The 12,944-nt window shown below is 41.7% G+C and overlaps 2 non-coding genes across 2 annotated transcripts; one reads left to right on the top strand and one right to left on the bottom strand.

The window, feature by feature from the left end:
- The first annotated feature begins 11,031 nt into the window (after nt 1-11,031).
- LOC138965749 (U6 spliceosomal RNA) lies at nt 11,032-11,141 on the top strand. The gene has a single exon (XR_011455518.1). It is a non-coding gene; the product is annotated as a U6 spliceosomal RNA (small nuclear RNA).
- LOC138965750 (U6 spliceosomal RNA) lies at nt 11,056-11,165 on the bottom strand. The gene has a single exon (XR_011455519.1). It is a non-coding gene; the product is annotated as a U6 spliceosomal RNA (small nuclear RNA).
- Nucleotides 11,166-12,944: the final 1,779 nt, after the last annotated feature.

Below are 12,944 nucleotides of genomic sequence, written 5' to 3'. Positions count from 1 at the left end.
ATGGGTAAGTTGAGCGTATAAGAATGTCCATGTGTGCGATGTGTAAGTAAGACATGGATGTGTTCATGTCTGAATGCGTAAGAACAATGCAAGGAATGTCCAGAGAGGTATGTGGAAGGTGTTTCTATAACCTGCCCTGTTATATAGTGCTATATGTTTTATGTAAAATCAATGTCTTGTTTGTACTATTGTTATGTACCACGCCTGAATTTCTCTATGAGATAATAAAGTATTCTTATTCTTATTCTTATTCTTATTCAAAACTATGCTACCGACAAATCCGACCACCCTTACGAGTCTTCCGACTACCGTTACGACTACAGTAATCAGAATCGCCTTACGACTAAACCGACACGCTTACGACAACCACCCGACAAATTTCTATTCGTCTGAGTCCGGAGGCTCTTCCGACTGTTTTGAACATGTTCAAAACAGTCGGAAGGGCCTTCCGAACTAACCGACTTTTCAAAAACAAAATTGCTAATTCTCACGAACTCTCCGACCTCTTCCGACGGCTTCCAGCCGACTACCTAAAGTCGGGTGACATTCGTACATGTGAGACCGGGGCATTAGGAGCTTTCCGAATCCAAACTGCTGCAGTATCTTTCATCAAACTGTCCAAGTATCCTTCTATTTCCCGTAGCCTACATTCTGAAGTATATGGGAACTTTACTGGAGGACCATCTCCTTGACAGTGTTTTGTATGGTGTCTCAATAATTACTTATCAGGACCTAGTGCTTTAGCCACTTACACACTTTCCTCACTTTTGTCACAAAGTTAGTAGTAAAATAAAAAATCAGTGTCTCACATGTTATGTCTGTGCCTCCAGAAGACTTGCTGTGGCGGTGTCTGGTGATGACTTCCCAAGTACTATGCAAGAGGTAGTGCTTTAACCACAAACACAATTTGAGCCCCACTGATTCGCCCGTCAGTAGTTAGACAATCAGTGTCTCATGACTGTGCCTTCACAATGTTGCAGGTGCTTGTGCTTATATAGGGGTTCTCTCTGCGAATACCAGGCAAGAGATAGTACTTTAATCTCTTAAATTATTTTACAAGTTTCGGACTTAGCCCAAAAACCAGTATTTACACAGTTACGATTTCAATCGTGTGTGTGTGTGTGTGTGTGTGTGTGTGTGTGTGTGTGTGTGTGTGTGTGTGTGTGTGTGTGTGTGTGTATGCTGATGTTTTTACATTTAGTCAAGTTTTGACTAAATGTTTTAACATAGAGGGGGGGAATCGAGACGAGGGTCGTGGTCACGTATGTGTGTGTGTTTGTGTGTGTGTGTGTGTGTGTGTGTGTGTGTGTGTGTGTGTGTGTGTGTGTGTGTGTGTGTGTGTGTAGAGCGATTCAGACTAAACTACTGGGCCGATCTTTATGAAATTTGACATGAGAGTTCCTGGGTATGATATCCCCGGACGATTTGTTCATTTTGTCGATAAATACCTTTGATGACGTCATATCCGGCTTTTTGTAAAAGTTGAGGCGGCACTGCCACACCCTCATTTTTCCATTAAATTGATTGAAATTTTGGCAAAGCAATCTTCGACACGAAGGCCGGGGTTTGGTATTGCATTTCAGCTTGGTGGCTTAAAAACTAATGAGTGAGTTTGGTCATTAAAAATCGGAAACTTGTAATTAAAATTATTTTTTTATTAAACGATCCGAAAACAATTTCATTTTATTCTTCGTCATTTTCTGATTCGAAAAACATATAAATATGTTATATTTAGATTAAAAACAAGCTCTGAAAATTAAAAATATAAAAATTGTGATCAAAATTAAATTTCCGAAATCGTTTTAAAAACTATTTCATCTTATTCCTTGTCGGTTCCTGATTCCAAAAACATATAGATATGATATGTTTGGATTAAAAACACGCTCAGAAAGTGAAAACGAAGAGAGGTACAGTAAAGCGTGCTATGAAGCACAGCGCAATCGCTACCGCGCCAAACAGGCTCGTCACTTTCACTGCCTTTTGCACTAGCGGCGGACTACGTTCAGTTTCATTCTGTGAGTTCCACAGCTTGACTAAATGTAGTTATTACGCCTTACGCGACTTGTTTGCTATTGTACATCGCCATGAACTCTGGCGAGAAGGGGCGATTCATAAGTGTCCATTATTATCAGGCTATTTGCACGCAAAGGCTGTCCCGTCCTAAACTGATATCAGTAGACGACGGCCGCAACAGTATCTCTGTTATTACCGTGTGTACTTTGGCCACCAATACGATTTGACCGGCGGCTTCGTCATTGATCCAATAATCTCATTAGAGAAGTCAATCAGGACCACACAGCAGAAACTACACTGTACCTGATCCGCCTGGACACTGAAACTATCATCATTATCTGCGACCATTCAAGGTTGAAGCACGTACACCACGTGCGATGATTGGCAATGGTAAGCTAATGACTGGGTGACCTACTTACTGAATAGATATTTTCGGTATCTGACCAGCTCTCGCGAGACACGCTCTTTGTTATGCTTTGAACGTTGCGAGAACTTCGAACCTTGGCCGGTTTTTGCAGCTCGCGCGAGAATGCTGTACCACATGCTTTGCTATGCTCTGAAGCTTGCGAGAGATTACGAGAGCTTGGAATACCGATAGGGTCTATTGAATTTGGGAAGCATCATTTTGCACGTGCTAACACTGTCACTAGCGCTGTCTGCCACTCATAGACTGTGGCTAAATCGCAGGCACTCTATGTTCTCTCTGAATCGGCGCAAAATAGGTCTCATTTGACCGATTCTTTGCGGCATTAATGGGTCAATCTTGTTTGCCTTTGATCGACAACAAGACCAATGGGTCACAAGACCGATGTTTTGCCAACATGATTTTTCATTTGTAATGTTGATGCGTCATGGTTTTTTGAAAGGATGATAAATACATAATGGTTAGCCCGTAGGCTACAGCAGTACGCTTAATATCAGATTCATGCCTTTCTTAACAATATCAATCTTTTTCATTTTGAATCTATATATTTTGAGGAAAGTGGACAGTTCAAAACAATGGCGTCAAAAGAATGCAATAATCTCGCCGTAATCGCAGTCAGTGTTGGCACGACTTAAACTTAATTTCAAGCTCTTTCTATGACGAGTGGACTTTGTCATTCTTCCAGTCCCACAGCATGAGATTGGTGTTAGACGTACGGCAAACCCGAACACCTGCCAAATGATAAATGTACGCTACTGGTTGCCAAAACAAACACTGGAGGATTTTCCATGCAAATCATACAGATACAGTACCACAGTTCTTAAAATGTAAGGTCTTTGTACCTACGATACTAACAGTACCAAAGACATTAAAGTGTAAGGTCTTTGTACCTACGATACTAACAGTACCAAAGACATTAAAGTGTAAGGTCTTTGTACCTACGATACTAACAGTACCAAAGACATTAAAGTGTAAGGTCTTTGTACCTACGATACTAACAGTACCAAAGACATTAAAGTGTAAGGTCTTTGTACCTACGATACTTACAGCAAAGAGGGGAAAGCTTTTTGCTAACAGGTCGCACCTGCTCGAGCGCATATAATTATGACGTCATCTGGGATTACGTATAACTGGGTGGAGTGTGATTCTGATTGTGATCACTCAGTCGGTGGTGGTAGGCTTCTCTCGTCTCATTGCGATGCTTTGTGTCTCGCGGGGATTCTGGCAGATATAACGGGAGAAGTAGACAGGGAGTTTCCACTTACAGATGACCTTTGCGCATTTCTTTGTGGAGAATAATGTGCGTGTGTGTGAATGCCAGTCCGTACCTCCCATTCGGTACAGAGACACGGTGCTTTCTCTCTCTCTCTCTCCCTCTCTCTCTCTCTCTCTCTCTCTCTCTCTCTCTGTCCGTGCGCAATGCGATTTAACAACAACAAAAAACTTACAAGTATTGGACAATTACGTAGCGTAGGCGTAGCCTTAAACCTCTATCCTTGAAAAATAAAGTTCCATCATTATCCTCCTCCTCCTCCTCCTCCTCCTCCTCCTCCTCCTCCTCATCATCATCATCATCATCATCGTCATCATCATCATATCTCTCTCTCTCTCTCTCTCTCTCTCTCTCTCTCTCTCTCTCTCTCTCTCTCTCTCTCTCTCTCTCCGTGCGCATGCTTTAACAACAAAACACTTACACGTATTGGACAGTTACCGTCGATGACATTGGTCAACCAGGTCAAGGTACAGTTTTGAGCAGGGATGGCTTTGGGGGGGGGGGGGGGGAGATATGTAACCGAAGACGCAAACTGCGCAGCTGCAGCATCTCTTGCATAACCTTGTTTCGACTCCATATCAAGTGAAGCCGCTTCTGACTTTGTCAAATACTTTATTACTAGCTAGATTTACTAACACCTACCATCCTTTCGATTCTTCACCGCAAATAGGCCAATACTACTTCATGGGGACAGGTATGTACAGGTAATTACACAATGGTTTAGCTTTCAAAAGAGCATGCTTAGAAAATTACAACATTGTTTACCCGGTTTTTCCAAAGCCGTATATCACCTTTTTACCTAATATGGACATCAAAAAGGACACGTCTGACCATATTAGGCTGAACATACATTGTAGTCAAAGAGTGTACTTTTCTGACTGTATCGTTAAACAACTAAAAGATTAGTTCCTTATAACAATCTATGTAATACGGGTGTGCGACAAAAGGTCGAGTTTTACAATGTCGAGGCACAAAAGGTCGAGGACATTTGGTCAAGAGTCAAAAGGTCGAGGGCGACAAAAGGTCGAAGGTGACTAAAGGTCAACAGCAAAACGTCTAAGGGACAAAAGGTCGAGGATTAAAAAAAGGTCGAGGATTAAAAAAAGGTCGAGGATTTTAAAATGTTCGACATAATTTTCTGTTTACGTGTGTGTTAAATTCTTTTTTCATTTGTGTATTGCTTGGAGAAAACGCTGCTTTGTGTGCATTTCATAAGTGTTGTGTTATTTGTTTAGTTATCCAAAACAGTGTTCGTACAAAGAGTGCCTTGAGTGACGGGTGTTTGTGTTCACGGACCCACGGCTTTGTCGGTAAATGAAGCGTAGTGTGGTCAACGGTGAACACATCTCTACACACGCTAAAAGCTTGAGTTTTTTGTCCTTCTTTTTTCTCTCCCATATGTAACTTTAAAAGCATTTGCACACGAAGAGAGAGTTACAATCGGACAGGGACACAGACACAGTAATGAGCTCGTCAAATCACAGAAAGGAAACGACAAGGCAGTACACAAAGGTTACTGCTCTCGTTTTGTCTTACATCCAAAATTGTGAACACATAATTATACTAAGAAAGTGTCTGCGTGTGCGCGCGTTCGAGCGTTAGTGTGTGAGTGTGTGTGTGTGTGTGATCATATTCACAAATCACCCCTGTGATACGCATAATAGGCACTCGAATCAGAAATTTCTTCACAAATGGACACAGAAAATCAAATCGAAATTTCTAATCCTCGACCTTTGTAAATCCTCGACCTTTTGTCTCGCAGACGTTTTGCTGTTGACCTTTTGTCACCCTCGACCTTTTGTCGCACTCGACCTTTTGACTCTTGACCAAATGTCCTCGACCATTTGTGCCTCGACCTTTTGACCCTCGACCTTTTGGTTCTCACCCATGTAATACATCTACCAGCTGCTTTTCTGTGCCGCTTAGAACTCTGCTGAACGTATGACTCTCTTGAGACAACACCAGTTCGGTGTGCACCATTCCGAACAGATAAACATGCAGACTCTTCTGGAAAAGTGACCTCACTCACTCTTCTTCGCTGGACCTTAGCCATCTAGCAGATACTTGGCTGGACCAACGTGTTTTCCGTGCCTTGCTGCGTTGGTCTTATGGTGCGGTCAAACCTGTCTATAACGATCACATAAGGGGCCGACAATAAGTGGTCGTTATAGGCAGGTGGCCGCTATGGGAAGGTGGATGACATAGATCATAATTAACTTGTCGGTGATCCTTTACGGTGCATTGTCGTTATTTGACGGTGGTCGTTATTGAGGGATGGTCCCCAGGGAGGCTTCGACTGCACGAGTCTTTGTATTCTTACCAGCTGTCTGTCTGGTACACACGGACGAAGAGACTGACAAATGAAGTCTTCAATAACCAGATTAGATTTGCACCTTCAGTGTGAATGTTAAAAGCTGTACATATAATTAATGAGTATATACGCAGCGTCTCGGCGTTTTTGCATTTTAGTTGTTGTTGTTGTTGTTAGTTTGTTACCAAAGAACTGTAAGTGTAGTGATTGGATTAAATTGAGATTTGTACCGTCTGTTGTGGTACCAGTGGCCAAGTCAAGGACATGTGGAAATACGCTTCCAACACTGCTGAAGGGATTACCACGAGAGGAGAGGGAGAGTGAGGGCTGCCGTGTGTGTAATTTGCTCTGGTTTTTGGATGCTCGGATCATAACGGTAGCACAACTTTCATGCGAATATTCCGAGGCCGTTTACCCACGTAAATAACTCTCTCTCTCTCTCTCTCTCTCTCTCTCTCTCTCTCTCTCTCTCTCTCTCTCTCTCTCTCTCTCTCTCTCTCTCTCTCTCTCTCTCTCCCTCTATATCTCTCTCTTTCTCTCTGCCCCTCTTTCTCTTTGACTCTCCCCCTCTCTTTCTCTAAGTCTCTCTCATATCTGCTGCGCAACAAACACAGCAATAATCTCCTGGTCATTGCAACCCCACCACGGCAAACACTGTACTGGCAATGAATCACCATGCAGAACTGATTATCCCCCTTGCTTGGTGCCAAATTCACTGTCCACACAATCATCATGGCGACCTTTATTTACGCCGTAGTGCGCATGCGCGCTGATACAGTCAGTGTGCGCGCGTCAGTGTAAGGCGTGGTTGATGAATCTCGGGGTAATTAGCTCTCCGCGCTGTTTCGTTGATTAAACTCTGTGATGTTGTAAGTAGTTAGGCCTAATTACGTAGCATGTGCCGTCCCTTGTTAATCTGCAGTGTAGCACAGCATGCGAAGTCGGGATTCAGCGACTCAAACCGAGTTATACGCTCAGTTACATGCACAGGTGTTTCCAGTGTTTCCAGTCCGTGAAAAGAGTTCGGCTGTCTGTTACAGATCTGCCCGAATAGTTTTACATCGGCCCAGTAATGCCGTGTCTCCAGTTGAACACATACCGAAACACAACATCCCCGGCTACTGCAGCTCCTTGCGCAGCCGGATTTGGACTTTCTCGATGTATGAATTTTGCTGATATATTATTAACACTCATTGATGTCCGTTACGACTGGTTTTTTTTTTTCTTGGAAGGGCCTTGCAAAAAACAAACATCCTCGGGCAATACATGAGTTGGAACAGCAATTACAGGGAGTCTTGAGGGTTCAAGTTGGATGAGTTGGGCTAGTGCTCAGCGTCACACCTATCGTTGAGCCAATCTCCGAATTTTATTTTATTTTTTTAAGCGTATAATGTTCACCTATATTCTTGAAATTGTGTGAAATTATCATTCCACATCACAAGCAGCCAAGCTCACGTACACCAAATAAGAAGTAGTTCGCTGAGCACAAAGTCATGTGAGAGTTATCAGCATCTTAGAGTGTGGCATTTTCTTATGTCACCCTGTACATCGAAGGGAATATTTTTTGAGAACACACCACTTGAAAACCTGTAATAAATTAACAAAAGAGGAAAATGAAGTATCACAACAAGAATACAATCATCCGAAAGTACGGTCACGGTCCGAATGAGTTTAGCGGGCCAGGCTCGATCATCCACTATACTGACTTGCCTCCCCTTGCCCTTCACAATCTGACGGCTTAAACATTTTTTTTTTAATAAGCAGAGAAGACTATCAGGTGCTGTCTCTGCTTTAAAAAAAACAAGAAGAGCAAACGCTCGATCGAGTCACTTTCGCAGTTCTGAATATTATATGAGGCATCAGATGGACAGGAAGAAATTGCTATTCACAACACAATGAGTCACGTTCACATAAAATTTGAGCCCGGTCACTTTTATAGTTTCCGAGAAAAGCCCAACGTTAAGTTGTGTGTTGCCGAACAGAAAAGGCTCGTTATCTCCCTTGTTTTTCTGATAACGTTCGTAAAAGGCTACAGATGTAAATACTTTGATGTAAAGAATAATCCTACAAAGTTTCAATCACATCCGATGAACTTTGTCAAAGATATAAAATGTCTAATTTTTCCTTTGACGCTGACCTGTGACCTTGAAAAAGGTCAAAGGTCAACGAAACCATCGTTAAAGTGTAGAGGTCATTGGAGGTCACGACTAAACAAAATATGAGCCCGGTCACTTTTATAGTTTCCGAGAAAAGCCCAACGTTAAGTTGTGTGTTGCCGAACAGAAAAGGCTAGTTATCTCCCCTGTTTTTCTGATAACGTTCGTAAAAGGCTACAGATGTAAATACTTTGATGTAAAGAATAATCCTACAAAGTTTCAATCACATCCGATGAACTTTGTCAAAGATATAAAATGTCTAATTTTTCCTTTGACGCTGACCTGTGACCTTGAAAAAGGTCAAAGGTCAACGAAATCATCGTTAAAGTGTAGAGGTCATTGGAGGTCACGACTAAACAAAATATGAGCCGGATCGCTTTGATAGTTTCCGAGAAAAGTCCAACGTTAAGGTGGTGTCTACGGACGGCCGGCCGGACGGCCGGCCGGACAGACTAACACTGACCGATTACATAGAGTCACATTTTCTCAAGTGACTCAAAAAATGTAAACATTCAAATTTTTTTATGCATCTATTTTTCTACCACTGAACCAGGTACAGGGACACAACTGCAAAGCGACGGGTTTCTCTTGATAGATCATACAAAGTTGCTTTCCTTGTGTTTAGCATGTTCTTTCTTTCAGTTTGAACAGTTTGAACAGTTTTTTATTCACAAAAAGCTCTTTTGAGCCACATAGTGAAAACAATTTACACTTAATGAACATGCAAACAAGCTGATTGGCGGCCTATACCCCAGACGGGGTCACAGGCGTAGGTGAGGTGAGGTGAACATGCAAAAGTACAAATGGAAAGATGGCATGAAGCGAAAACATGGTTATGATGTAAACGAAAAAGAGATTTTGGGAGGAAGAAACAAGTATAATATATTAAAACAGATCAAGAGCAATTTAAAAGATCAACATGCATTTGTGACATCGATCATACATATCAGTGTCAAAATGTTATAGAGAAAAATCAAAGTTGGAGTGAGTGACAAAAACAAATAAAACTGAAATACTGCACGGTAAGACTAGATTAAATAACAAAGAGATTCAAATTGTAAGACGCTGCACACCCCTCACACACACACCTTCCCTACAAATGAACACATCTAAGGGAAGCAATAGCTGAAAAGAAAATTTGTGTCACTGGTACTCTGCCTTGATGAGTTGCCTCCCTTGTACCGTACTACGAGAGCTTTGTTCGCAACAATTTGCATGTGTTGATGCATCACAGCGTCGCAACCTCTTGCGTGACGTGACATAAAACTGGAAACCAAAGAATGTAGCATGCAGTTGTTCAGCGAGAGCGTAAAGCACATGCAGTAGGATGTCATGTTTGCTAGGTCTTTTTCTTTACAGGGGAAAAATTGACTGACAAGATCTTCAATTGCATGATGTCACATATTTTCAGTTGGCACATTTAGGTATAGTCGTGTACACACGCACACACACATTCACAGAAAAAGTATATATTTACACATTGTACACTGATTTTTAATCCCATGCAGTGGGGGAAAACCCGCTGAAGTCTTTCCTTATGCAGCCTACTTATAAAGTGCGGCCCTCTGCCACAAATGTACCCAGGTTTAGCAGCTTTTTTCGATTCGGGGTGGTCATGAGATTAGAATACTTGAAAAAGTTGGGATGTTGTCTAAAATGAGGGGGAATGAATTTCTCACGGATTTCAGCTAAGGCAGGGCATTCCAAAAGAAAGTGAAATTCGTCTCCAACTCTATTTAGGTTGCACTTTGTGCAGACTCTTTCATACTTTGGGAGGTTGGTGTATCTGCCTTTCTCAATTGGAAGTTTGTGGTTACTCGTTCTAAATTTTGTTAGAGCGATTTTGTAGCAATTAGGTAGTTTATCGAGATAGCTCTCATAATGAAAATTCATCTTGAAGAGTGAATAATTATCAGCCTTACTGCATTCATTACAGGCCTTGGTCCAGTCTTGTATATAGATGTCTTTGAGCTTTTGCGCAAGAGTATTTGCCAGCCAATTGGTTGACACGGAATTAGGGAATAACCACACAAATGATAAACCACAATCATTTAGAATAGATTCTATCTTTTTTAGCCACTCACTCTTGTACACATCATATTTGGCACACTCATTGAGAGTGCGTAGCATCTGGCACGATGATTTGGCACACTCATTGAGAGTGCGTAGCATCTGGCACGATGATTTGGCACACTCATTGAGAGTGCGTAGCATCTGGCACGATGATTTTTTACTACAAGTAAGGTCTGTTATCAATTTATGCCAAAATTTAACCATCCTACAGTAAACATGGATATACAAGGGATACTGTCCAGTTTCCCCACAGACCATGCAGTTTGGTGTGGACTTTTTCAGGTGTAGTAAGTACTTGCAGAATTCAAGTTGGAGAGTTTCAATTATTTCTATTCCTGTGTAACCCCATACTTCACAACTATAGGTCAAGATAGGTGTGACTAGTGTTTGGAAAAGTTCCAGCTGGGTTTTGATCATCCGACCGTACTGTACCAGGGACGCAACTGCAAAGCAGCGCGAAGGATTTCTCCAGAGTTGCTTCCCTTGTGTTTCGCAGCATGTGCGTTCTGTTTGTTCCCTTTCCGACAAAACTAAGACACTGGAAAGATCTCTTTCCGATAAGTAAAATAAACCACTCTTTGTTGGGAGATGCTTTTTTTTTTAAACTAAAGACATAGGTACAGTTCGACAGTGGCTCACCAAATATGGCAGGGAAATGAAACGAGGCACAGTGGTGTGTCTATAGGCTTAGTCCGAACTGAGTCAGTACGCTACTCACACCTGTGAACTCTAGCGGATATTATCGTGTGGGTATATAGCAACATCAGACCTGCGTGTTAGTGTACTGTTCACTACAGTACATATACTAAAATTGGAACGATACAGAGAAGATTAGCATGGCCCCTGGCGCAAGGGGCCATGCTAATCTTCTCTGTATCGTTCCAATTTTAGTATATGTACTGTAGTGAACAGTACACTAACACGCAGGTCTGATGTTGCTATATACCCACACGATAATATCCGCTAGAGTTCACAGGTGTGAGTAGCGTACTGACTCAGTTCGGACTAAGCCTATAGACACACCACTGTGCCTCGTTTCATTTCCCTGCCATGTTTGGTGAGCCACTGTCAAACTGTACCTATGTTTTTAGTAAAAAAAAAAAAAAAAAAGCATCTCCCAACAAAGAGTGGTTTATTTTACTTATCGGAAAGAGATCTTTCCCGTGTCTTAGTTTTGTCGGAAAGGGAACAAACAGAACGCACGTGAGTTGTTCTTCAGTACTGGTGACAGAAAGGGGGAAAAGTGGTCAAAATTCAAATCTCTAGTTTTGTTTTTGAAATATTGCTTTTCATAAAGCAGAAATACTGTAGTATCTGTTGTACATAAGAAAAAATCACTGGTTCACATGGTTCCTACATAATCTAACTTTTAAAGCTGGTTCTTGTGTGTCTGTGTGTATGTTTGTATGATGACGATAGGACCCGAAACGGCTGCACGGACTGAGACAGGAATTGCAGAGAATGTTCTTTGCCACTCGAGTCGTGTCATAAGGTACTTTTGGAATAGCAAATTTGAAAGGATTCTTAAAAAAACGGCGGAAAACATTATATACCCTGTGAGCTATCGAGGATCCTCCCCGTCTGGGCTGTCGAAACATGGTCTTGTTAAAAGACGTTTTCAAATGCGGTTAACGGGGAGATACACTCGAAGCACATTTAGCGAAGTTATGTTGCCAAATCATCAAAGATCAACATTTCACTACACGGATCGATGCACACAGTCGAAATAGATGTGACTTTCACACGACCGAAGACTATACTTACTAGCAGACTAGCAGACGACAAGATCTAAATATTTAGATCAGTGTAAGAGCAATCCGTTGAAGAACAGTTACTCCGCTTATTCGTCTTCAGTTAAGCTTATTTCCCCTGCCGTAAGTTTCCTTGCAGATCTGCAGTCGCGTAGTGAAATGAACTAGTGTCATCGGAAGATTCTTCTCAGTCAATGATCAAAGCACAGTAAGTTCTATGCTGACAAAAGTCACTTTCGGACAACACGACGATTGACTTAATTTATGAGCCCAAAGGTAACAATATCGACAAGAATGTACGCATTTGACATTAAATGAAACATTCATAAACAGTTTCCAACTCACCAGATCTGCCAAAGAGCCGTCATTCGTGAAAAAACGATGATTTTAATCAGACAGGTATCGGAAACAAGCCTTGGTCACCTGCGTTATTCCTTCCAAGGCGACGTGACGGCGCCACATTTGTTTGTTTATGGCTGTTTATCGCGAAACAACACAGTTGAAATTTGTGTGTAAAATACCACAAATTTGTGGTGAATCAGTTCGTCATCTGCGTTTCGATTGTAATTAAGTCAGATTGGAGTTACTTTGAATCGAAGGCGAGGGTAACCTGCGTTATTTGTGGGACATCGTGAACAAATTTGATTGCAATATTTTATACAGAAAGTAAATTTCAATGATTCTGGCTCAGACTTGTAGATCTGTTATGCAGTGTGTTGGTAGTGTATCTGCTTTTCTGCTATGAAGCTCATTTGGAGTGATACGCTGAGCGAAGTGGGGTACCCTATGTGGGACATCAGCCGTATGCAGATTACACCTCAGAACACTCTCGCATTTCACAAAGACAACAATAATTTGCAACATTTCAAGAACTGCATCAGTTTTATTAGATACTATTTCAACAACAACAGCACAAACACGACTATTATCAACAACACAGAAC

The sequence above is a fragment of the Littorina saxatilis genome, linkage group LG4, assembly GCF_037325665.1.
Source record: "Littorina saxatilis isolate snail1 linkage group LG4, US_GU_Lsax_2.0, whole genome shotgun sequence".
Lineage (NCBI taxonomy): Eukaryota > Metazoa > Mollusca > Gastropoda > Littorinimorpha > Littorinidae > Littorina > Littorina saxatilis.
This window is presented reverse-complemented; position numbering and strand designations above follow the sequence as displayed.